This window comes from Polypterus senegalus, chromosome 1, assembly GCF_016835505.1.
Source record: "Polypterus senegalus isolate Bchr_013 chromosome 1, ASM1683550v1, whole genome shotgun sequence".
Lineage (NCBI taxonomy): Eukaryota > Metazoa > Chordata > Cladistia > Polypteriformes > Polypteridae > Polypterus > Polypterus senegalus.
Genome location: NC_053154.1, coordinates 329,342,811 through 329,368,875, shown reverse-complemented (window position 1 = coordinate 329,368,875; position 26,065 = coordinate 329,342,811). Strand labels below are relative to the sequence as shown.

Below are 26,065 nucleotides of genomic sequence, written 5' to 3'. Positions count from 1 at the left end.
CTTAAAACTCAAGAAGCAGGCTTGTGGCCTACACATATAAATAAAACCAAAATTTTTAAGTTTGGAGCCAGAGATTCACCATACAAACCCCGGCCCCAAAAAGCTTGATAAAAATAATATTTATAGTAAAGTTTATTTCACAAAAGCTTTTAAATAATCCAAGTAAACAAAACCAAAATCAAAAAACCCAATAGCAAAATATCGAAAAAGAAAATGAAAAATTTCAAAAATCAAAGACAGTAAAGCAAAAAGATTGTTATAATCACTGATTTTTAAAAACGTATTATGCACATTTTAGCTGTGGTTCTTGCTAATTGTATTTTAATTATGTTGTGAGCTTCACATTGGTCATTTCCATAACCTTGTATGCCAGAAGGCATTGGTATGGTGCGGCATTGACATCACTGGAACTTATTTAAAGTTCACCTGGACCAGGGGTGTCCACCTCCACTCCTGGAGGGCTGTAGTGGCCACAGGTTTTCATTCCAACCATTTTCTTAATTAGCGACCAGATTTGCTGCTGATTAGCCTCTTCTGTCTTAGTTCTAATTAATTTGACTCAAACCCCTTAGTTATTCCTTTTTCCTTAAGTAGCAGCCAAACAATAATGAGGCACAAAACGAGTCGCCAGATGACCAGCTGACCACATTATCTGAAATTAAAGAAAGTTGAAGGTCTCAGTAAGGTTGATCTGCTCAGGTCACCAAAACATCTTGACGGTGCTCTTAAAAAAAACAGAAGATCAACAGTTTAGGAAATGCCTGCTGTGGCAGAATGAGAGCAGCAACAAGCCACGGAATTAAATCACAGGTTTAATTAACAGCAAGAATCAGCTTCTCATTAACAACAACATTTATTTATATAGCACATTTTCATACAAACAGTAGCTCAAAGTGCTTTACATAATAAAGAATAGAAAAATAAAAGACACATTAAGAAAATAAAATAAGTCAACATTAATTAACATCGAATAAGAGTAAGGTCCAGTGGCCAGGGGGGACAGAAAAAACAAAAAAAAACTCCAGACGGCTGGAGAAAAAAAATAAAATCTAGAGATTCCAGACCATGAGACCGCCCAGTCCCCTATTAAGAAAGTGATTGGAGTGAAAATGGTTGGTGTTTGAAGTTCTGATTTAGCTGGTCATCTCTCGGCTTGTTTCACATCTCATTTCTGTTTGGCTGCCATTTAATGAATAAAAGAATTAATTCAGAGAACGGAATCCTTAAAAACAGAGCTATTAAAATGAAGGGAAAAGGAGTTCATTAGCAGTGAAAACTGATCACTGATTAGGAAAAGGATTAGAATGAAAACCTGCAGCCACTGCGGCCCTCCAGGACTGGAGTGGGACACCCCTGACCGAGCCCGTTTCAATGCGTATGTAATCTGCGTAGTATTCTAATTTAGATTGCGACTATTTCTGTTTGTTTTGGTTTCCGATCTTTGTGTGTTTCTTTAACTACCATTTTCAATTTTGCGCTTGTATTTTGATGATCTAATGTATATTCATCCTCCAGTTTTGACCAGCACTTTTCTACTGACTTTCATTCTTCCTCCTGTCCTCACTCACTGTGCAGATTCTAAGGATATGACAGGCAGAGAGTCCAAATCTAGGGTTTGCGTTTGTATTTCATGCACCTTAAGACAGCAAAATGTCTGGTTTTGCTGGTTCTTGCACACCTTAGTTTACAAGGACAGCTCCTCTTTGGATCCATGGCAGTTTGCACATGGAGAGCCGTTCGGTGGAGTAGACATTCCTGACTGTACTTCATACACATTTTGAGACACCACACGGTTTCTGAGAAAACCGTTTACTGACGTTACTTCAGACTGCATGAAGCCTGATATCCTTTGCAGTAAATTATTGATGGACCCTAATGTCACCCTGTGGATTATGGACTCACCCCTGATTATGAACAGGGAGCAGTTTGCTAAGGTTGACAGTTCCAGTCATGCGCCCACTTCTGGCTCCATTTGCTCCTGGCCGCTTTGCCATCTGTCATACTGACCGCATGTCAGCCATTGCAATTGAGACACAAACCGATCTTCACGTCTCGGCAGCCACCTGCCTTCTCCATGTGAGGAACTGTTTCACAACCACTGGGGGTCACACCACTGGTGGGTTATGGGTTGCTGGGTTGTTGGTCGCGATGGGTTACCTAAATGATCGTTAGTGCTGTGCGACACGCTTCCCAGTTTCACCAAGAGGTACCCCTGATCGTGTTTGTTTCGTGGTAGTTTACAATTGTGGGGTCATCAATGAATTTAAAAATGATAAATTGGGGTGCAGGACCATAAAGGCCGAGAAACACTGCTGTAAGTAAAGTGATGTGGGCCGAATGCATAAGAACTTGCTGCATGGAGCGGTGCCGAGCAAAACAAACCTTAAAGGGCCCTCCAGGAGTCAGAAAACATGAGACCCTGTGAAGATACAATAACGATGAGGAAAGATTTATTACTGCAGCTGGTTTTGTCAATTTCTAGAACATTATTAGCCTAATCGTCTCAACTGAGTCGGCTGTAAATCGGCACATGACTGTATACTGCAGTCTATCGTGTATCGGTGGGAGCTTCACCACGACTGTGATGGCCCAGGTACAGTACACTAACAGCATGAGAAGATGTGACAGCAACTGTCTAGCTGACAAGTCTGCAGGTGACACAGCTTTGGTTGAGAGCTTGAACAATGTGGCACATTTTGAAGATGATGCAGAGATGGTGCCAGGAGCAGAACCTCCAACTCAGCTGCTCATTGACTTTAGGAAGAATTCTGAGCCAGCGTAGCACCTGGCCCTCAATGGTGAATAAGTTGAGTGACTTAGTAGCTTCAAATACCTGGGAACCCGCTTGAATTTGAATGCACAATACTTACACAACAAATGTCAACAGTGCAGCTATTTAATAAGAAGTCTGAGGAGAATGAACATTTTAACTAGCATCCTATGGAACTACCATACTTGTCATACTGCGAGCGTACCGACTTTTTCATTCCTGGCCTCGCATGGGAGTCTGTCATTAATTAATAAAACTAAATTTAGCAAAATAATCCAATCTGAATCCGCTCTCCGTGGACAATCGCAATTAGGGCTTCAAGAATTGTAGAATAAAAATATCGGGAGGGCTCTCCCCTCGACTTTCTCGTATTCTCAGATATGGGGATGGATATTTGACCGCAAGGCAATGATTACATTTTTATACTGTGTACATTAAAGAACCATCAACAACAAATCAAATTAATAATATATTGAACAATTAAAAACAAAAAAAAAATGGACTATATATTCAAGTAAAGTACCACTTCCGGTTAGCATTAATAGCTCAAAGGTTGATAGAAATCTACGTTTTGTACCTAATACTTGTATGCAAAATGTGGTTGACCTTAGTGAAGGTGCACTTAAGTTATTGTATTTACACACACACACACAAACACACACACAAACACACACACAAACATAATTCCAAATATGGTATTTTTGGACTCGGGGGTCTAAAACGTCAAGATTCATCAAAATTTCGACATCGAATTTTTGGACAATTCGAATACTTTCCCTATACTTGGTATACAAGAAAGTAAAAGTGGAACAATACGGTTCAGAAATCCAGTAAATCAATGAAAACACAAGTACACTCGCCAACTCCCAGGCACGTTCGAAATGAACCACCACAAACTTTGGGAGACCCTCTGAGTTTATGGGGCAGTTCCTATTGTTGAATGGCAGGTGGCCCTGTCTATTGGGGCACCACCCACAAAACACAAGGAACATAAAAGGTAGCGTACATGCATAAACAAAATCAGAACAAAGAATGATGCACATTATCCCCAAAAGTAACTTGAACATAAATCAAAGAATCAAAAATGAGCAAAAGACATGAAGTTGAACCCCGGCCAGTGGAGAAAGCCTGGCTGAGACATGACAGATATGTAGATGCTAAGATAAAAAGCGCGTGAAGTGTAATAAGGAGAGTTAAATGGGAATAAAAGAGACAGAGAGCGAGTCAGCAAAAGCCCCCCCAGGGTCTCAACTTTCAGAGGTCCTCCCAAGTGGAGAAGTTCAAAATCTTCCAGTAACTGCAGGGAATTGCAGAGAGCAGCACCAGCACACCATGGGTTAAAAGGGCAAAGGCAAAATTTGGAAAGTCCCGGGAGTGGATAACAATTATCAGGAAATGTTATTAAATACAGAATGATCCATTGTTTATTTTTCAGAAATCATTGCAAACTGGGTAAACTTCTAAGGACTGGAAGCTAGAAAATGTTTCCTTGTTATATGGAAGAGGTGGTCAGACCGAGTCTGGGTGAGTGCAGACAAGCAGGACTGGTGAGTAAGGCAGGAACAATAATGGAGACAAGATGGAGAAACGCATGTCAGGCCGGGTGTATCAGTGTACTGCCAAAAACAATTTAGATGAGAAGATTGTGTTTCACTCACAAGCAACCATTTCACAGGCCACAGCAAAAAACATTTCATCAGAGCTGTGCATCCAATTCATTGTCACGTATTTTTATTCTGAAAATGATCTTCCTAAGGCACCTCATGAAAGTCTAATAGCAGGGCAGGTAGTGAGGTGTAGTGGAGAAGGAGCTTAGCTATAAATCACAACACTTCTAGCCAGTGGCATCACCCAGTGTGGTAACCAAGGTCAGATTAAGACCACCCAAAAGGGCCGGGTGTGTTGATGAATAGACCTTAACAGAAAGCTGGTCACACTTTAAGCAATACAGCATGTTGACACCCGGTGGTTTAGTGCAGTGCGGTTATTCCCATTAACAATGGCGCTGGAACTCTCCGTCCGTGAGTGGGGGAGTGGGCCCACAGACGAATGATTGCTTCATTAACCGTTACCCGTTGGTGATTTCAGCGGGCAACACTGCACAAAACTTTACAGACAGTCATTTGGGTGTCACCCCCTCAGATGATGTCACCCAGTGCGGTTCAAACCCCCTTTAGTGGCTCCACTGCTTCTGGATCCATCTGCCTTACTTTCTAACCTTAAGCAGGCCCCTTAACCTGCCATCCTACATTTATCCAGATCATTGTAGACACAGAACACACATGAAATGCACTACATGTATTCCAAATAACGATCTATTATTTACCCTATACAAATCCAGGCACCTCACACCCAGATAAACAGGCTTGAACTGGGAGAACTGGGAGATGAGATAGCAGGCTACCTGCTGCTTGTGCTGACTGACACATTTGCAAAACAAAGATGCCGATGGAGAGTTGCGAGGGAATTTAAGGTGGCCCGGCCTTACGACTTTTTTCGTAGGCCTCAGGGATTCAAGTGTTAACTGGCCTGTAAACAGTTGTGCTGTGCATCTGGACGTGTAAAGTGACTTGGGATGGAGTTTGGTATGAAATGGCAATATATAAAATAAAGGGTTGTTTTTCTGTTGTAATAAAAAAATGAACATTCATGGCATAGTTTTAACCCAGATAGTAGCAGTTTATGGATCAGGGCTGAGGCACTGCGATTTTATCAATGATCAAGGTAAAAATGTAGAGTTGTGAAATGTAATATATGAGGAGCGATCAAAACTTTCTGAATCAATGTAAAAGAAGTATTCCACAGTGCTGATGTTGTAGGAGTTCAAACATTATCTCCTGTCCTCAGAAATATATAAATTACAAGTTTCTAGCATTTGTCATATACAGTGGATTCACCGAGTGTTCAGACCCCTTCACTTTATGCACACTTTATTGTGATGTACTGCAGATTTATTTTTAAATGGATACATTTGTCATTGTTGTCCATCAATCTACACACAGTAACTCATAATTACAAAGTGAAAACATGTTTTTTCAGAAAGGTTTGCAGATTTATTAAAAATCAAAAACTGAACTTTCTCACTCATGTAAGTATTAAGTGCCTTTATTCAGTAGTTTGTAGAAGTTTGGCAGCAAATCCAGCTTTTGAATGGCCTTGTTTAGCCTCTACAAGCTTTGCACACCTGGATTTGGGTCGTTTCTCCCTGGTTGATCCTCTCAAGCTCCATTAGACTGGAGAGGAAGTGTCTGTAAATTGCCATCTTCAGATGTCTCCACACAAGTTCTATGTGGTTTAAGTCTTGGTACGACTGGACCACTCGAGGACATTCACAGACTTGTGCCCAAGCCACTCCAGTATTGTCTTGACGGTATGCTCCAAGGTCACTGTCATGGTAAAAGGTGAACTTTCACCCCGGTCTGACATTACATGCACTCTGGAGCAGGTTTTCTTCAAGGACTTCACTGTATTTGGCCACATTCGTCCTTTCCTCAATTCTGACCAGTCTCCCTGTTCCTGCCACTGAGAAGCACCCCCATACCATGCAGCTGGCACCATAATGCTTCACCATAGGAATGGAATGAGGTGGGTGATGAACAGTGCCTGGTCTTTTCCAGACATAGTGCTTGGACTTCTGCACAAACTCCTCATGTCTCATCAGAGCAGAGAATCTTTCACCCTGTGCTCCCAGAGTCCTATGCCTTCCTTTTACTCAAGAGCAGTGTCCATCTAGCCACTCTAAAAGATTGGCAGAGTGCTGCTGAGATGGTTGCCCATCTGACAGGTTTTCTCATGTCGGTTAAGAACTTCTGAAGCTCTGTGAGAGGGACCATTGGGTTTTTGTTCACCTCTTTGACCAAGGCCCTTTTTACACGGTTACTCAGCTTGGCTGGATGGCCAACTTGAGGAAGAGATCTGGTGATTCCAAATGTCTTCCATTTCACAACGATTGAGGCAACTGTGTTCCTGAGAAGATTCAAAGCTTTAGAAATGGTTTTATCCCCGTTCCCTGATCTGTGTCTCACCTCAATTTGATTGTGGAGGTCTGCATTGAGTTGCTTGGACTTCACGGCCTGGTTTTTGTCCAGACATTCAGTTTGAATTGTAGGACCTTAGATACACAGGTACATGTTTGCTTTTCTTAAATAGTTAATTCAGTTTGCCACAAGTTAACTCAAGTCAAGTTCTAGAAACATCGCAAGGAAAATAAATCAAACAGGATGTACCAGAGCACAATTTGGATTGCCACAGCAAGGCTCTGAAAACTTCTGTGAATGAGAGGTTTCAATTTCTGAGTTTTTATAAAATTGCAAACCATTCACGTTGTCATTATGGGTTACTGAATGTAAACTGGTGGGCAAAAGTGGCAAGTCAGTCATTTACTAACCTGCTTAGTCTGCTGGAGCCTATCCAGGCTAGCATAAGGCGCAAAGCAGGAACAAATGTATCTATTTAAAATTAAATCTACAACACAATCAAGTGCGCAGGACGTGAAGGGACCTGAAGACTTTCTGAATCCGCTGCATAAATATACACATACTGTATACTGTACATACTGTGCACATATACACTCTACATATATTTGTAGTAAGTAATCCAGAAAGGAAGAAAGTGAATCACATATCTTTAAATAGATTTTTATTCCTAAGCTTTCAACACATACCATCATCAGACAAATATGATTAGACATACTGGAATCAAAGGCATTTATATATATATATATATATATATATATATATATATAAATGCCTTTGATTCCAGTATGTCTAATCATCAGGCTTAAGAAGAAGGACGCTTAAATAATAAAGACTTTGTGACCAACACCCTCTGAACCCCACCTAACTGAGCCTCATTTGCTGTATACTGCTTTGGATTCCTGGATGTCTAATCATTTTCATCTGATGATGACGCCTGGTACGTGTTGAAAGTTTGGGAATAAAAAAACATTTTAAGATATGTGACTAATTTTCTCCCTTTGTGGATTACTAGCTATAAATATGCACACCGCAGCATAGACCTTCACTTTCACATTCTTATATGTACATTCCCAGTCAATCAGTCATTATCCAACCCAGGGTTTACGGGGTCTGCTGGAGCCAATCGTACTCAGCACAGCTGTACAAGGCAGGAACAAATCCCCGGGCAGGGCGCACACACACACACACACACACGCACACCAAGCACATGCTAAGGACAATTTAGGATTGCCAATCCACCTAACCTGCATGTCTTTGGACTGTGGGAGGAAACCCACGCAGACTCGGGGAGAACATGCAAACTCCATGCAGGGAGGACCCAGGAAGAGAACCCGGGTCTCCTAACTGCGAGGCAGCAGCGCTTCCACTGCGCCACCCTATGTACATTGTATACTATATAAATTATATACACACACACACACACACACATGCATGGTCCCGGTAAAGAACTGCTGAAGCTCTGTGAGTGTGACCATTGGGTTCTTGTTGACCTCTCTGACCAAGGCCCTTTTTACAATGTTATGTTTGCCCAGCACATACTATATATAGTATTTATACACACACACACACAAACACATACGTGTGTGAGTTGGGGGTATCTTCAGGGCTACAATAGAAATTCCACTCCGAGTTGTGGGTTGGTGTTGTCATTCAAACATTCTTCTTCTTCACCCTTAGAAGTGAAGGCTGGAGTCTTGATGACCAGTGACATCACTTCCGTTTCCCCTCCAAACTCTGTCCTTCTGGTCCCAGGCTCTATAACCTCAGCCTCAACAGTCCTCGCCAGTCACGTTATGACTCCCCAACTGAACAATACATTATAGCAATCAATGATGAAACTTATTAAAACCTTGCTACTTGGCTTTGATAACAACCGAAATTGAAATGGGGTTAACTGGGTGGTGTCCCCATCTTTCTTTATTTTGTGTCTCATTACAATATACATATTTTATATACACAGTATATTATACTGCATGTAGTGAGTGAGAAAGAGGAATACAGGTAAAGAATACAAATTAATGAAGGTAAATGCCAAGACCAAAAAGGAAAAAATAAATTCAAGAAAAGTTAATGAAAAGTCTCCAAAGAAACATACCAAATGGAGTATCGCCATGACTGCTGCCTGTGCGCTGGAGCTGGGGAGTCCTCTACAGCGCATCTTCAACCTGAGCCTGGAACAGTGGAGAGTTCCGAGGCTTTGGAAAACATCTTGCATTACCCCAGTCCCAAAGGTATCACATCCTAGTGAGCTGAATGACTTCCGGCCTGTTGCTCTGACGTCACATGTGATGAAGACCATGGAGCGGCTGCTGCTTCACCACCTGAGGCCACAGGTCCGCCACGCCCTCGACCCTCTGCAGTTCGCATACCAGGAGAAGGTGGGAGCGGAGGATGCCATCATCTATATGCTTCATCGATCCCTCTCCCACCTGGACAGAGGCAGTGGTGCTGTAAGAATTATGTTTCTGGACTTCTCTAGCGCCTTCAACACCATCCAACCTCTGCTCCTTAGGGACAAGCTAACAGAGATGGGAGTAGATTCATACCTGGTGGCATGGATCGTGAAATATCTTACAGACAGACCTCAGTATGTGCGTCTCGGGAACTGCAGGTCTGACATTGTGGTCAGCAGCACAGGGGTGCCGCAGGGGACTGTGCTTTCTGCAGTCCTGTTCAGCCAACATACATCAGACTTCCAATATGACTCGGAGTCCTGCCACGTGCAAAAGTTCGCTGACGACACTGCTATCGTGGGCTGCATCAGGAGTGGGCAGGAGGAGGAGTTTAGGAACCTAATCAAGGACTTTGTTAAAAGGTGTGACTCAAACCACTTACAACTGAACACCAGCAAGACCAAGGAACTAGTGGTGGATTTTAGGAGACCCAGGCCCCTCATGGACCCCATGATCATCAGAGGTGACTGTGCAGAGAGTGCAGACCTATAAATACCTGGGAGTGCAGCTGGATGATAAATTGGACTGGACTGCCAATACTGATGCTCTGTGTAAGAGAGGACAGAGCCGACTATACTTCCTTAGAAGACTGGCATCCTTCAACATCTGCAATAAGATGCTGCAGATGTTCTACCAGACGGTTGTGACGAGTGCCCTCTTCTACGTGGTGGTGTGCTGGGGAGGCAGCATAAAGAAGAGGGACGCCTCACGCCTGGACAAACTGGTGAAGAAGGCAGGCTCTATCGTAGGCACATAGCTGGACAGTTTGACATCTGTGGCAGAGCGACGGGCGCTAAGCGAGCTCCTGTCAATAATGGAGAATCCACTGAACAGGATCATCTCCAGACAGAGGAGCAGCTTCAGCATCAGACTGCTATCACCGTCCTGCTGCACTGACAGACTCTTCAATTCCACCCGGGGGGTTAAACGTTAACATTATTCAAAGTTATTGTCTGTTTTTACATGCATTTTTATTACTCTTTAATTTAATATTGTTTTTTATCAGTATGCTGCTGCTGGATTATGTGAATTTCCCCTTGGGATTAATAAAGTATCTATCTATCTACAAATGTAACAAATTGAAAAAATGCCCCAGACAAAACTGGAACTGAGCTAAATGCCATTTTTAACTGCACTGTAATAAAAAGCAGTCAACAATACAAAATAAAAGTGTCACCTCAAAGAACGTTTTACTGTAAACAGTCCTCAGTACTTCTTCTCAGATTCAAGACTGTGCGAGTCCTATAATTACAGTTTATCCTTCTAATCCCTACTTTTAGCTGGACTTCTGTTGTAATTAAACATGCTGTAACGGTCCATGTACTTTTTTTTTAGTCTTTCTATTTCAATAATCCCCAGTTGGTTATTTTTATAGGACTATAACATGTATGTGTAATTTTATGCAAGACGATGAATATCATCATGAGTTGCCCTCCTGTTTATTTAGAGATGTTTTGCTAACGAGCACACGGGTACAAATTACATGTGGCGTCATTTTAATTGACACCTGACTTTAAAAAGTGAATGCCACGGGAGGTGTCTGTCTTTGTGTACACTCTACTCAGAAAATATCTGTCCAAAACCCGTATAAACGTACATCACATACAGTTCCTCTGAGCACAGTATGGGAGTATTAAACAATTAGTTAATCAAAAGCAGGAATAGGTCACTAATTATGAAATGGGTTGCGATGAATCCCTGCAGGCTCTGCATCAAGCATGTAAAACGGATGACGTTAAGGTAAAATAACAGCAAACAATGTAAGTACTTGAACATTTTACAATTTAAAAAATCCGAAACTGAGCACTTAATTATATTAATCATGGATATAAACAAAAATTCTAGCAACACAACGCCCGCGCCGTGTCGCTTTTCCACTGGTTTGCCGGCGCGATTTAAGACACGCGCATGCGTGTTGCTCGCCACCACTGTAGCCTCGGCCGATGCGCATGCTCTAGTTGAAACGCGGAAGTGAGTGACGCACACAGATTCAGCCAGAGACTCGGAAATAAACAAAACAAATTAACGCCATTCGCTTGGAAAAAGAGGGGGGCAGCCGGGCAGTGCCTTTGGGCACGACAGCTGTTTTATTGGTCACGACGATACAACGAGGTTCCTAAATGCACTTGGAAAATGTCTTTTGGCCAAGAAGACCCTGGTTATACGTGTGATTTATTCCGTTTTTCCTCGACGTTTTCTGTAAAGGTAACCCCATTTATGTGTTCGTAAAACGGTTACTTTTTTGGTGTGTGGTGGTCGATGGTGAATGGTATTGGCACCCATTTTAATGCAGTTACTGCCTGTAGCAGAGCGCATTTGAAACTGCTAGACCTTGGAGGCTCACTTAAATTAATTAACGTGTCTCTCGATGGAAAGTGACAATTGGGAATTCGCATGTAGACGGAATACGGTAGGTGTGCAGCTACAGGGAATTCTCGGCAGTCGTCGTCTGTATTGTCTGCTAAGGAAAGAAACGTGTCGGTGGCGTGCAGGCGCCCTCGACTTTTGGTCTTCGTCTTATCCCCGAACAGTCGGTATGTCATGTTGAGCAGGCAGCGTGCTCTAGTGGCAGAGGAGCTGCCGTCCGATCCCGAAATCGCTGCTTCTCTCAAGCCAGTCGTTTAGCAATACATCTGCTTTTAAAGTGACTGCATATAGACGTCTGCTAATTGTTTCGGTTTTGCACTTTTGTTATACCGTGACGATTGACTATTTGGAGCGACGATTTCCCCGCAGAACACAATCGACGTTCTGTTTGATTTACATACGTCAATATTTAACCATAACGGGGTCCCAGAGTGAGTCGCTTATCATGAAATACGGATTATTTTACTCCATGACGACTGCGTAATGCCGGAAGAGAAAAAAAAAAAAACACAAACTTTCGCATTGGAACCAGTTTGCCATTGCGATTTGCAAAGCTAATCTTTGTACAGTAACTCTCATTGCAGACGGCACTACAGGGCATTTTACAGAACAAAGCATTCATGTCATCCTGCTACGTTATAAAGTATTTGTTGGACAAAACCGTAATGACGGCCACTAAACAAGCCAGTGGTATTTAAAATGTATTGACAACTATAAACAGTACACAGGAACTGAAAATAAGAGTAATTGATAAAAGATGGTGTATGAGTTCTGTTGTTAAGGGTTCACATTAATAAATCTGACATCTTTCTGTAACTCGGGTCACTTATGGGCTTGTTCTTGGTGAATTGGATGCCGTGTGTCACACATTCTGATGACTTCCTTAGTAATCCCACACACATGTTGGGCTTTTGCATGAATTTGTAAAAACAACATTGTGACAATTCGCATTAAAATGATTGGTTTGCAGCGACCTCTGTCACAAGCAAGTCAGAAAGAAGGCCAAGTCAGTTTCTTTCACGCCGTAGCCATTGTCTTCCTTTTTTTTCTCTCTCTCTCTCTCTCCTTCTTAAATTTCAGCTGTTGCTACCAGGCTGCAGATTTCGGTTTCCAAGGGTGAATAACAACAGATTTAAGAAATCATTTATTCCCAGAGCTTATAATCATTTTGAATTCTTTTACTTGTAGGAAGGCTGCTGAATTCTGATCTTGTGTACTGTTAAAGGTCATTTTTCTTCTTTGTACTAATGTTCATGCTTGTTTTCAGACGTTGTGTCTTTGCTTACTTTCTTATACGTGTCACAATGCATTATATTTGTTCTTTCCTGCTGCTAAAAAGTTTTCCCCTGAAATAGTAAAGTCTACCAAACCTAACAAAAGAATAAAATTTGGTGGAAATGAAGGAACACCTCATGGAAGGCATCGTTAAATATAACGAATGAATTAACTGCTTTTTGCAGTGGTCCAAGGTGTAAGTGTAGTTCACAGATACTCTGTTTTTTGTAGTTGCAGCGAAGAGAATGCTGCGTTCCATTTGCACTGGCAAGTTGGAATTTGCAACTGGAAGGTCCCTACCAGTCAGATTTCCTGTTCAGAATCTTGGGTCTGGTCTGTCAAGTCTGAGTTTGTCTGACTTCAATGCAAAATGACAACCTACGCCATGAACTTTAGTGAGAGCTGTAGTATTGTACTGTTTATTAGAATTGGTCTATTTGTGTCTCGTTAAGTCATTCACACACACACACAGTACTGTCCAGATTCTATCTGTGTATGATGTGATGCATTATCAAATGGTATTCATTCCAACTAAGGATTTTCTGGAGGCTTCCTTATTGGTTTTTCTGAACGTGTGACTAGAACGAGGTCAACTCGGGTGTGATGTCATTTCCAGCTCTGACATTCAACTTCCGAGGTAATTGGAAGGAAGCATGAATTACAAAGTGCTGTATGAAGGAAAGAGATCACGAGTTCATTGTTAAAGCTTTAACTTGGAAAGGAAAAGAATTTCAAAAGATGTTCCATAATGTTAACGGCTCCGTCAGACATGAAGAACCTTTTCTGGTCTGGCTCACAAAAGTAGTCTTTGTTTATATGGCACTGGTGCATTGTGATGCACTGAATGTCTTACACCCTAACTCTTAATCTTGACTTGTGCTTCTGCTCGTCTTTCTTTGTTCAATCCGTATTTTCCTTCAAGAAGTGTCTGTTCTTCCACTGCCTGCCTGTGGCTGACTGTCCTTCCTGTCTCCAAACAAGACCTGACAGTGCTTCTGTGTTCTTGATGTAAAGCTGTGGAATGATCTCCTTTTGGCTATTTGAACTGCACCCGTTTTACTCGTTATTAGGCACCTTTAGAAAACGCTTATATTTATTAAAGTTTTGGAAATGCTTAGAGTGTCTTCTTGAGTGTAGCTACTTCAGAACATTGATTTGTGTATTCGTCTAATCCCAGGTGTAATTTCTTGTTCTTGGTTTTAAATCTAGCATATATTATAACTGGCTTTTGTGAGATTCCTTGGATAAAGGCGTCTGCTGAATAAATGATAACACAGAAATCGGCAAAGCACTTACAAAGAAGAAATAACCCGGGTTTATAAAGAAACATTTATACCGGTAATAAACCTGCATTATATGAATGAGTGATGTTTTGATTTTGCATTGAACCACCTGGCCAGGATAGTCAAACGGCAAAAGTGAAGAACTGTCAAACTGCTTAACTTAAAGGGCATTCTATAAATTGCGCGTAAACATCACTGTAATCATTTCAGTTGTTGTTAATATTGATCAAAAGATGAAAGTGAACCTCCTTTTATCAACCGTCTCCCTATGAGCAGACGACCGGTGATCTATAGAGATGTTCGTATATCGGATGTTCTGGCATCTACTTGATGGGCCGAGCTTTAGAATATGGGTGTGTGAGGTGAAGTTTTGTTTAATGATTGGCATATGTGAAACACTCAACAGTGTTTGGTTTATCCCCACCTCCATTTTTAAATGTGAAATTTATCTCCCCACATGACTGTGATTTCACTCCACAAGGAGGTGTCTGGCAAGTCGGCTGTCTGCAGCATCATCAAAGCCAAATGCTGTAAAAACAAGCAAACACCAAAGACCCACTTCATTATACGTCATCTAAAATTACAGTCATTTAATGGTGCCAGCTGCTGCTGTTCGTTTGGTTTCTTCCTATGACCTGCTTTTCCCCGGCCATTCATTATTATTATTATTTTTGGCTGCCGACCCACACCCATTCCCCCCTCAGTCCTCGCTCGGCAGATTCCTCGCGCTGGTCATCCTGCCTCGGAAGTTGAATTGCCACGATTGATGCCGTATGCTTCATTTACTATTTATTCAGAAGTTCAATAGCGTACCATGCAGCTAAGTTTAAATGTATTCATTTTGTCGCAGGGGGCTTTTTTCTACATGTGGATGTGTTTAACAGGAGCTGTTCTCATGGCGCTGAGACTTGCTGCTCTGTTTCTAAAAATGCTTATTCCTGGTGTGGCTGTTGCTGTTTGTTTTAAATGTGAAACTGTAATTCATTAGAGACTGGGTTTGGGCATTCTGGAAATAAATCTGTATGTGCTTATACTGATATGAAGGAGCATTGCATTGGATATCTCTTTTTGTTTGTTAATTTTTAAATGTTAGCTTTAAGAAGGGACATGTTTAGATTACCTCAAGATCTAATTTGATAACATCCATGGTGATGAATTGTTAAAGACCAATGTGAGCTCTCTGGAGTGTTGCAAATGAATACAAATATTATGTACTGTGATCTAAGAAGCGCGCTTTGAGTAGATGCCAGGGTTGCCTAGTAGAACAGAATGCTTCAGGGCTGGAGTGGGCACTTGCCCAGTGGTGGATTGGCTGTTATTTAATTTATTGTATGTATAGTGATTTATTTATTTATTTTTCTTTAAGCACCACTAAATAAAGAATATTCATATCCTCACCATCTTTAAAGAAACATTCTAAATCTGTCACTAAATGTTATAAAAGGAGGTTCACATTAACACAGATGGTAACCTGTTGCTCACATGCTGTGTGTGAGGCACATATTTTAGGAAATGAATCTCATTGTAATGCAATTCATGGGACCACAAAAAATGTTGTTATAATGAAATTTTGTTATAACAAATATGGGGGAAAATATGAAAAGGCACTTTTTTTGGAAGTGAGACGTTGCATGTAACTTTTTTTATAGAAATATTAATACAGAAAACTTTTCATTAAATTTTTGACTGCACATTTTTTAAGTAGTATTTATGACCACATTTTATACAATATGTTTTAAAAGTAGGGCTGGGCGATTTGGCCAAAAATCAAAATCTCGATTAATTGATCATTTTAACTCGATTACGATTAATGGATGATTATTTTTTTTTTTTCCCTCATAGTTTACTGGCAAGTTTTGTACAGTAAATATGCTCACATATTACAAGTGAGAGATTTTTGAATGAAGGGTGCATTGCTTGATTTTAAAATAATTGAAGGAAACACACTATCTACTATCTGTGATTATTTATTGAACATCAATGTTGAACAACTGAAATTAAAGCACACATTGCCTAAAACAAACAGTCACTTTGTTCTTATTAAAAAAAGTAAAAATAAATAACTTGCACTTTTGGAAACAAAATAAATTATTTTCAATGTTTTTCTTATTAAAAGTAGAAAGTAAGCAGTATCTCTTCTAAATAAAATAACTCTTATATATCCTGTAAATACTGCAGTGGGTTGGCACCCTGCCCAGGATTGGTTCCTGCCTTGTGCCCTGTGTTGGCTGGGATTGGCTCCAGCAGACCCCCGTGACCCTGTGTTTGGATTCAGCGGGTAGGAAAATGGATGGATGGATATCCTGTAAATAATATTTTAAACACTGCATTTCTTGCATCTTCTGTAAACAAATATTTTATTGCGCAATGTATCAATGTAAACAACAGATTGTTGTAATGAAAATCGAACTCTCTAAACACTGTTGCATGAGGTGATCTTAGCGATCTTGTCATGTCACTATATGAACATGAATTTACTCTAAGTTCTTACTAAGAAACACGAGCATGTTAACCTTTTCAGGTTTCAGGCAGGACCTGAGGCATGTAACAATGTTTCCGCCCGAACTGAAAATCCCGCTCTGATGGGGAGCTGGTATGCAGAGATACTTTTTTGCCACCTTACTTAGAGTGGGAAAGTGTACATGATGCTTCCTCCACCAGTCCAGTGGATTTGCCTCACTATCCAGCATGGGGGACACCAAATAGCTGCTCATCTCTGCACCGTTGTCTGTCATAATGGCTGAAAGTTTTTCTTCCGCGAGGTCCCATTCAGAAAGCATATCTTTCAGACCTTGCGCAATCATATCTGCCGTGTGATCGGCTGGAAAATATGCCGTCTCAAGGCATCTCTGGCGCAGCTTCCAATCGTCGTCAATGTAGTGCAAAGTAAGGCTCAAGAACGGGTCCATCGTCCTACTTGACCAGAGATCAGATGTGGCTGCAAAGTGTTGAACATTTTTCAGTTCAGCAGCTACATTTTTACAACCTGTCTTGTACATGTCTGGCAGCGCAGTTTTAGAAAAATGTGATCGCGATGGCACAGTGTATCTTCTGTCGAGAGTTTTAACGAGGTGTTTAAACCCCCGCTCCACTGTAGCCAAGGGAGTCATATCCTTTGCGATGTAATAACAAATAGCGTCAGTTATTTCTTTCCATCTTCTTGAACTCTTCTCATACTGTGTGGCATTCTTATCGACATCTACTTTGTGGAGGCACGTTGCTGGGCGCTTGTCAGTCTCTTTTTGTTTTTTTTGTGCCATGCACTGTTCATATTCAGTAACGTGATTCTGCTTCAAGTGTTGAATCTGACTTCATTTTGTTCGATGTCATCCTTACTGAAGCCAAAATGTGTCCAAATGACGGAGACTGCATTTTTCTTGGGTACAAGCTGCTCTTATTGCTCAGTTGTGTCAGTGTTTAAGCTCTCCATGCTCGACATGTCGGCGGAATAACGTAACGTAATGGAGCAGAGTCACGTGACTCCACACGCGGTAGTGTTTTTAAAGGGAAAGTAATTGAAATAATCGACCTGGAAAAATTTGAACGATTATAGGTTCTGAATGTTGATTTCGATTAATCACCCAGCCCTTTTTAAAAGCACTTTCCAAGACATCCGTGCTGGACGATAAATAATCCTGAATATTTTGTACTTTAAACTGATGCAGTTTCTCCTTTGTTTTTATTTGTTCATCGCAAAGGAAACTTTTTGAGACGTGCTGTGAAACTTGAGCTGTATTTTACTACCACGCACACATATGCTACACAGCTGCCTACACGGACATTCAGTGGAGCACAGACTCCAAATTCAGCTGTGTGTATGATGATGTTCCTACACTCTTGCTGAGACAGCCTGAGAGCAGAAATTTTGCAACACATTGTCTCGGCCCTGCACACCCCAGCTGAGAAGATTGCACTACGGAGTAGAATATGAAGGATTTCGCTACTCGCATTAAAGAAAACACTTAGAAAAAAGAGCCAGCTTTGCCCTTTGTTATATAGCTTCTCTGAGGTTCTAGTTTAGTTGAACTTGTCATTGATGAGGACTCCAAAGTACAGTCGACCTTTTGATATACAACCAGTCTGACATGTGAACAACTTGATTTATGACCAAAATATTTGTTTTGATTTACGACTAATGTCTTGCGTTACAACCTGAATGCGGTCTTGTGTATCCGCTTGTGCGATTGTAAACAAACAGCCAAGAGCGTTCATAAGCGTTAGTTGGAGCCAAGATGCATGTTTGTGGACGTAATTTCGGTCAGTGCAGTGATTTATCTATACTAATAAAAGGCAAAGCCCTCACTCATTCATTCACTGACTCACTCACTGACTGACTCACTCGTCACTAATTCTCCAACTTCCCGTGTAGGTGGAAGGCTGAAATTTGGCAGGCTCATTCCTTACAGCTTACTTACAAAAGTTAGGCAGGTTTATTTCAAAATTCTTTGCATAACGGTCATAACTGGAACCTACTTTCGTCCACATACTGTATACGGCTATAGCCTGCAGGTTGGTCACCGTGTAAGGCGGATTTGCGTCCTGCGTCATCACGCCTCCCACGTAATTGAGTGCCTGCCCATATAAGGTAAATATTCGTGGGTGAAGGACTGTGCTTAGCATATTCATAAGTGCAGCTACTGCGGAAATCAGCACGCCTCCCACGTAATTGACTGCCTGCCCATAGACACGCAGCCGCTAAATATTCGCAACCACACACTTGGTATATGAACAAGCCAGTTTCCCTTTCGGTTTGTACATGTTCAGTCTCTCCCTGTGCATTTCCTGTGCAGTGAGCAAGAGAGAGCGACACACACACACACACACACACACACAGGCAGTGCGAGAGACAGACAGACGCACACACACACACAGACAGAGGCAGCACGAGAGAGAGCTGGACGCATTAAGATAAGAAGGCAGTTAAAGAATGCACTGGTCTTGATTTTGTTTTCACTTCTGTTTCCAGCGATCTGTTCATAGCGTGCATTGTTGCAATGTTATTTTTCTTGGTGGTTTATTATATTACGGATTTTTTCAAATGTTCATTTTTTCCTGTGCTTAAAACTTTTTTTTTTTTTTTGCTTTTAGCCAGCGGTTGGTAGTGCTATAGCGCAAATTATTGCAGTGTTAGTTTTCTCTGTTGTTCAAGGTTTTCTCAGTGTTATTCAATGTTTTTACATTTAGTTTACTATTACGCTGTGCATTCTATGGTATAATTATATTTGTGCTTATAAACTAAAAAAATATATATTTACATACAGTTCGTATGGTCTGGAAAGGATTAATTGTATTTACATACAATCCTATGGGGGAAATTGCTTCGGTTTACGACCAGAGTTTTGGAACGAATAATGGTTGTAAACCGAGGTTACGCTGTACCGGGAATGCCTGTTAAACATCTTAGATTCACGAATAGTGATTTGGGTGGTGAGATGTCTATCGAGGTGATCACTGTAATATTTATGTCATTGAAGTGTATTATTATCAGGCATGGTTTAGGCACCTATGTCATAAGGAAGGCACCAGAAAAAGGGACCTCAAGGTTACTATTATAGAAGTTAATTTAGAGCACGGATTCTGTGAATGTAAGAGCTGTTATAAATAAAGTTCCCCTGCGTACTTTAAAAGAAAGTCTCGCCATCATTTCATTTTTCACAATTTGTGAAAACAAGACATGGTGTCAGAATAGAGGACAGTCATGGATTTTGTTGGAGTTCCCTCGCCACGAATTGACTGGGATTCTCTTAACCTGCCGGGAGAATGGAAAAAGTTCAACAGCACGTGGAGCTGATATTTTCTGGTCCACTAAAAGGCAAAGACGAGAGTGAGAAATGCAGCTACCTGCTCCTGTGGAATGTGGAAAAAGGAAGAGACATTTAACATATGGACTCTCACCCAGGAGGAAGCCAATGTACTGAAAACTTATTATGACCGCTTTGAGGCATTTGACATGCCTAAGACGAATACGATATTCGCGAGATACAAGTTTAATGAGAAGACACAGGGTATAAACGAGACTTTTTATCACTTTGTAACGGATTTAAAATTGCTGATGAAGGACTGTGCTTATGTAAACGAAAATGAGATGGTCCGGGATAGACTAGTGTTTGACACAAACTCAGCGAAAGTGCGACAAACTTTTGAGTCCCTGATCTGAGCTAACATTAAATAAAGCCGTGGACATCGCAAGATCGTATGAGATAGCACAAGCACAGCTGAGAACCTTCGATGCATGTACTCTGAGCGGCTCACGTGAACTGACTGTGAACGCAGTACGCAGACAACAAGGAAAAGCTCCAAAGAGCGCTGAACGAAAAACGCATTACACAATTGAGAAGGCAGCAATAGAATATGAAGCAAGTGACGCATAAAAGCATATTCATAAGTGCAGCTACTGCAGAAACAAAGCACATGGTGGAAAAAGTCAATGCCCAGCTAAAGGAAGACAGTGTAAAAAATGTGGTAAATTGAACCACTTCGCTAAAGTTTGCAGGACTGGGAAAGGTAAACCCGTGCATGCAGTGTGTGATGTCTCAGATAAAGAGGAAGACGAGCTGTTTATTGATGCAGTAAGAAAGGAACAACCCTCTGAAGCTGAACAAGCCTTTCTACACACCAATAGGAAAGCAAGGTGTAAAGCTTAAGTTTATATTAAGTTCATAGATACGCTGCCGCTAAATATTCGCAGGCAAATCCACAACTTAATACCGGGAATGCCATCTTACATCTTAGATTCACGAGTACCGATTTGGGTAGTGAACACTTCGATGAATGAAACCTGTTATCTTTACAATGGTTGACAAACAAGGAATGTAACTTGAACACAACACATCCTCCAAATACGAACCTGATTGAAAGAAATAATGATAATCAAATCCTTGATAACAGCAACACTCATAACAGTCACAAAACAATTACATTGACAATCATGTTACGTTATTTTTAAAATGTTTCCTTTTCTTTTTCATAACTTCTTTAACACAATACTTCTCTGCTGCGAAGCGCGCGTGTGTGTGTGTGTGTATATATATGTGTATATATATATATATATATATATATATATATGTGTGTATATATATATATATATATATATATATATATATATATATATATATATATATATATATATATATAATTCACTAAGACGCATAATTGCTAAAGAAAGAAGGGAAGGTAAAGAAAGCGATCACAATCGAAACGAAGAAGGAAATTGTGCGGAAATATGTGAGTGGTGTTTGTGTGACCGATCTCGCTAATATGTACAGCATGTCGAAATCCACCATCTCGACAATTTTACAAAGAAAAGATTTGCATAAGGAGGCTCCTTCTAAACAATAACCACCTTCCGTTTCATTCTCCTCCTCCTCCTCCTCCCTTCCTGCAGCCCAAAGATGTCAAATTAAATGGTGAGTACAGTATGAAATTGTTGTTTCTGGTAGGCTAGGCACTTTTTATAACTTTTTGGTTAGTACATTAGAAAAATTATTGGTGTTTTGGTAAATTATGCACATTATACGACCTTTTTTATTATGAAAAGGTTAAAGTAAGTGTTGCAGTGGGAGGTTCGGAACGCATTATGGGCATTTCCATTTTTTCTTATGGGAAAAATAGTCTTGACTTGAGTTACAACCCGCCCTCGCGAACAAATTGAGTTCGTAAGTCAAGGGTCCACTGTACTTGTAGCAGCGCACCACCTCTGCATCCACTTCCTGAATAGTGACCAGGCATTGGCACTGTTTGATGTGCCTAAAGTCAGTAACCATGGGGGTATTCCACAATGTACACTTACTGAGTAAGCCTCACTTAAATCATAACGCCCAGCTTATCTGAGCCAGTTTCGATTCTGTTAAAGAAGATTAGGGCAAGAAGCATTTGTTAACCGAGGCAGCTCAGCCTCATGGACCTTAGCATAGTGTTGAAGATTGAGAGTGCATGAAGTTTTCGCTCGATGAGAAACAAAACATCGGAGAAAGTTTCTCAGAATATTTTCAGTATATCTAACATTGCTAAATTCTCATTGAAATTAATCTCGCATGTTCTTTACAAAATGGTAAAGCATTATAACCTCAACTATCCTTTGAAAATAAACAGTTAGGTGGTAGTGAATACCATCATTTATTTGTTAGTGACAGGATTTTGCACCATATTTAATTTTGCTGCATTCTTAGTTACACTATTGTTAAAATTAATCTGATATTCATTGCAAAGTGGTTAAACTTTTTAAAAGCCTACACCGTGTATTGAAAAACGACAAGCATTAATGAGTTACATTTTTAAATTGTTTTACCATTCATCCCAGTTAGTGTGTTTTGTCAGGGAGAGACAAAATGAAAAGGCAGAATAATAATAAATAAGGTTAAAAAGGGGTTGAACCATAATGTTACAATTGTCCATTATAATTGTACCAATTTTAAGTTGATAAACCTCTTCATACTAAAGTAGCACAAGTATGTTTATAATAGTGTAATGCACAAGAAAAAGCCAAACTTCAAGACCTACTAGGATCAACCCTGATGCATACCTGTCCATGTGTACTATGAGAAGCTTTTAAACTACCAGCAAAAAAATGTACTTTGTGAAAAATTAAAGAGTAACATATTAAGTTAGATTAAATTTCACACCTCAGTAATTAATGAGATTTTACCGCATTATTATTTTTCTTATAGTTCATATATGTTTTCTTTTCCCTCACTAGTTGTATATGAAATATACAAAATGTTTTATAATTGAGGATACTCCAGTAAAATAAAAACACACAATTTAAAAATGATCAAGTCTGGTTGGGTATCTGTGACGACTTTCCTACAGATGTTTGTGGTTGCATTCAGTGTGAGATGTGATAAGTGAATCTCTGTAAAATCCATTTGTCCAGATTCGTATCAGTGACACCAGATGATGTTATTTTGACTTCCCAAACATCGTACATTTTAATAGACTGCACTCATGTGTGAATGATGGCAGTGCCAAGCTAATTAGAGACTGAAAATGTAAAGTACAAATGATTCATCGCATCATTGCAAAGGTCAGTCCTTTTGAATTGATGAGGAGAAACTCCTTCAGCAGGAGTGACATTGGACCATCGCACCAGTGGCAGAAGCTGCAGCTTTCTTTTTGGCAGTTAAATGTACAGTGTATGTTTTCATATTCTCATTGTCCAATTACTGTTAAATCATTTATATTGCTATTGAATACTTGTTTTAAGTGTTTGAAATATGACATTGACAAAGCAGTACGTTTACAATCAAACTGAGCAATTCAAAAGAAACTTAAAAAATGGAATAATATTGTTAATGTTTAATTACTCCATGTACAAATTCAGAACCGTAATGTGGTTTGACATTGGCCTGCTATGGATTGCCTCGCAGCCTCTCCCACTTTCTTTACATCAGGCACTCTTCTTTATTTGTGTTATAGCTTAACTTTTATTTCTTCATCAACTGCTGTACAGACTGTCACTGTCTGTTACAAGTTCTTCTGTTTTATGACAATTTAAAACTGTAAAGTTTTCCAAGCTGTCCCATAATACATCATGCGTCCTATCAGTTTTTTGCTTAGTCACAGGTTCTCCGTCTTCAAATAGTGCACTCTCCTCTGTGCTTTCCAAACCATGATAGATGCTATCGATAATCTGCTGTCAGGGCTGCTTTAATCTCATATGAGTGTGCGGATAATTGTGAGTTGCTCAAGCCGGTCTTTGCGTTCATGGAACCAACTGAGTTTGAAAAGGTGACTTAATCAAGCGAGGTTTACTGAGGTTTTCATGAGATGACTGTGTAATAATCCCAAGTTCATTGTTTTGATGGCTGTTGAGATGCAAACTACCAAAAATGTTCAGTGGCTGCTGTACTCTGTCTAATCCTCTTTTGTCCCATTAGTGCAGAAACATTGTAGAATTTCTGAAAGTGAAATGACCCGGTGTCCTATCATAGTCCAAGGTATACAGGGAAAAAAGAAAAGGGGACATGACTGTTCCTTGTGGTGCTCCAATTTTGTTTGCATTTACATCAGAAGCATAATCCTTGAGCCTCACAAACTGCCGGCTGCCTAACAAATAGTCCATTAACCAAGATATGGGGGATAAGCATGTCCTAAACAGAGATGGCTGAATAGTACTGAAGGCAAAGGACAAGACCAAAAAAACAACATCATCCCAGAGCTGCCAGATTTGTTCAGATGAGAATAAGCCTTGTGGAGCAAATAGATAATTGCATCCTCCACTCCAATTTTATTTCGATTGGCAGACTGTATTTTGTCCAAGTGGTCCTTCACAAGAAGACTCCTGTAGTCCAAGAGCAGCCTTTTAAAGGCCTTACTGATGTTGGGACACAGCAGCCACTGGTTTGAAGTCCTAAGGTAAAGAGGCACCCACCTTCTTTGGAACAAAGTGACACAATCGGATTCTGCCCCATGATTCTATATTTCCGTTAGGGATGCTCCAGTAAGGATTTTTTAAGGCCGATACCAACTTTCATGTTACTTGATCAGCCGATTTTCTTTCTTAGCCACATATCCCTTTAAAAACATAACCACACTAAGCTCCTGTATAGCTAGACGCTTAGAAGCCTCATGTCCTATATTAAAGTGTATTTTTACAACTGAACTATTGACCACATGTATTAACTGTTCAGTTTTTATTAGCAAATGTAAAGTCTGTAGGCTTATTGTTCAGTGACCATAAAAACACTAAAATAAATACAATTTCCTTAAAATACATACTTTAATAAAATATGTACATTAATATTTATCCATAATACATATGGCACAAAAGAAAATAAAATGCTTCTCATAAACAATATGACAGTTTGTAATTATTATTATTATTTTTTTTTTTAAAAAAGTAGTTTTCACCATTTCACTAATAACAAATGTATATGTAGTGTAGAAGAAGCTCGGACACACACAGACACCGAGACAGCCAGAAGTCCCAACACACACACACACACACACACTATTTATATTCCTGCTCTTCCTTTACAGCACACAGTGCACAAAGCACCACCAATAGCTCACAATCCTCTTTCCTCTTCTTCTTTGCCACCTCCATTTCTCTCCTCGCAAGTTGTGTCCTCTGCCTTCTGACTCCGGCTTCCCGAATGGAGTGAGGCAGCCTCCTTTATACTGCACCCAGAAGTGCTCCAGGTGCTTTCTGATCAACTTCCTGCAGCACTTCAAGGTGTGGTGGAAGTGCTGCATGTTAAACCAGCTCCTCTTCTGGCAGCACTTCCGGTTGTGTTGGAAGAGCTACATGCCAAGGCTCTAGAGCTGCCCAGGCAGATTCTAAGCTGCAAGCCCGTTGCCCCGATGCAACCCCTTGGGGTTTGGGGAACTGCCTTCTCGTGTCCCAGGGGTGCTACTGCTGATGACATGTTCTCTATTTAGAAGGGAGTCCCGACCAGGTAAGCACCCCGGGCTGTCTGCCACAGTAGATAACTCACACAATCAATTGATACTGGCAGTTAAACACTGCTTAAATTATAAATATATATGCACTTCTAGGTTTTAGTCGTATTAAATTATTAATTGCACTATAGCTTTTTACTGTTACAAATATACATTTACTATATTTATACAAGTTTTTTTCTTTATTGTATCCGCTAGACAGTCATAATTCTTGAAGTGAAATTATAAAATATGGATTACCATTTTAATTATGTAGTACTTTTGTAGTTATGTTGTTTCTTACACAGCAACAAATAATAAACACAGTACAAATCTTAAAAAAAAAAAAAATGCCTGTTGTTTACCAAGCGGCAGTTTCAAATTCGTCTTTATCTTTTCAAATTAAAAGTGTAAGCTTCTGCATATTTAAAAAGCTCGCTGTCTAAACTCAAGTGCTGTCTGTTTTGGTGTAAAGGACAAAATAAAGTTCTCAATTCCTCAAAGAAGCTTTTCTTGCCATTTGTCTTTTTCCACAGGAAGACTTTTTTTCCGGTTTATTAT

At 40.3% G+C, this 26,065-nt stretch overlaps 1 protein-coding gene across 2 annotated transcripts in view; it reads left to right on the top strand.

Annotated features, from left to right (window-relative positions):
- Positions 1-11,164: 11,164 nt before the first annotated feature.
- Positions 11,165-26,065, top strand: part of march8 (membrane-associated ring finger (C3HC4) 8) — a 197,247-nt gene continuing 182,346 nt past the window's right edge. For both annotated transcript variants that reach the window (XM_039737926.1, XM_039737909.1), the window contains exon 1: positions 11,165-11,405. The gene's annotated coding sequence lies outside the window, so the exon portion shown is untranslated. The remainder of the gene's footprint in view (positions 11,406-26,065) is intronic.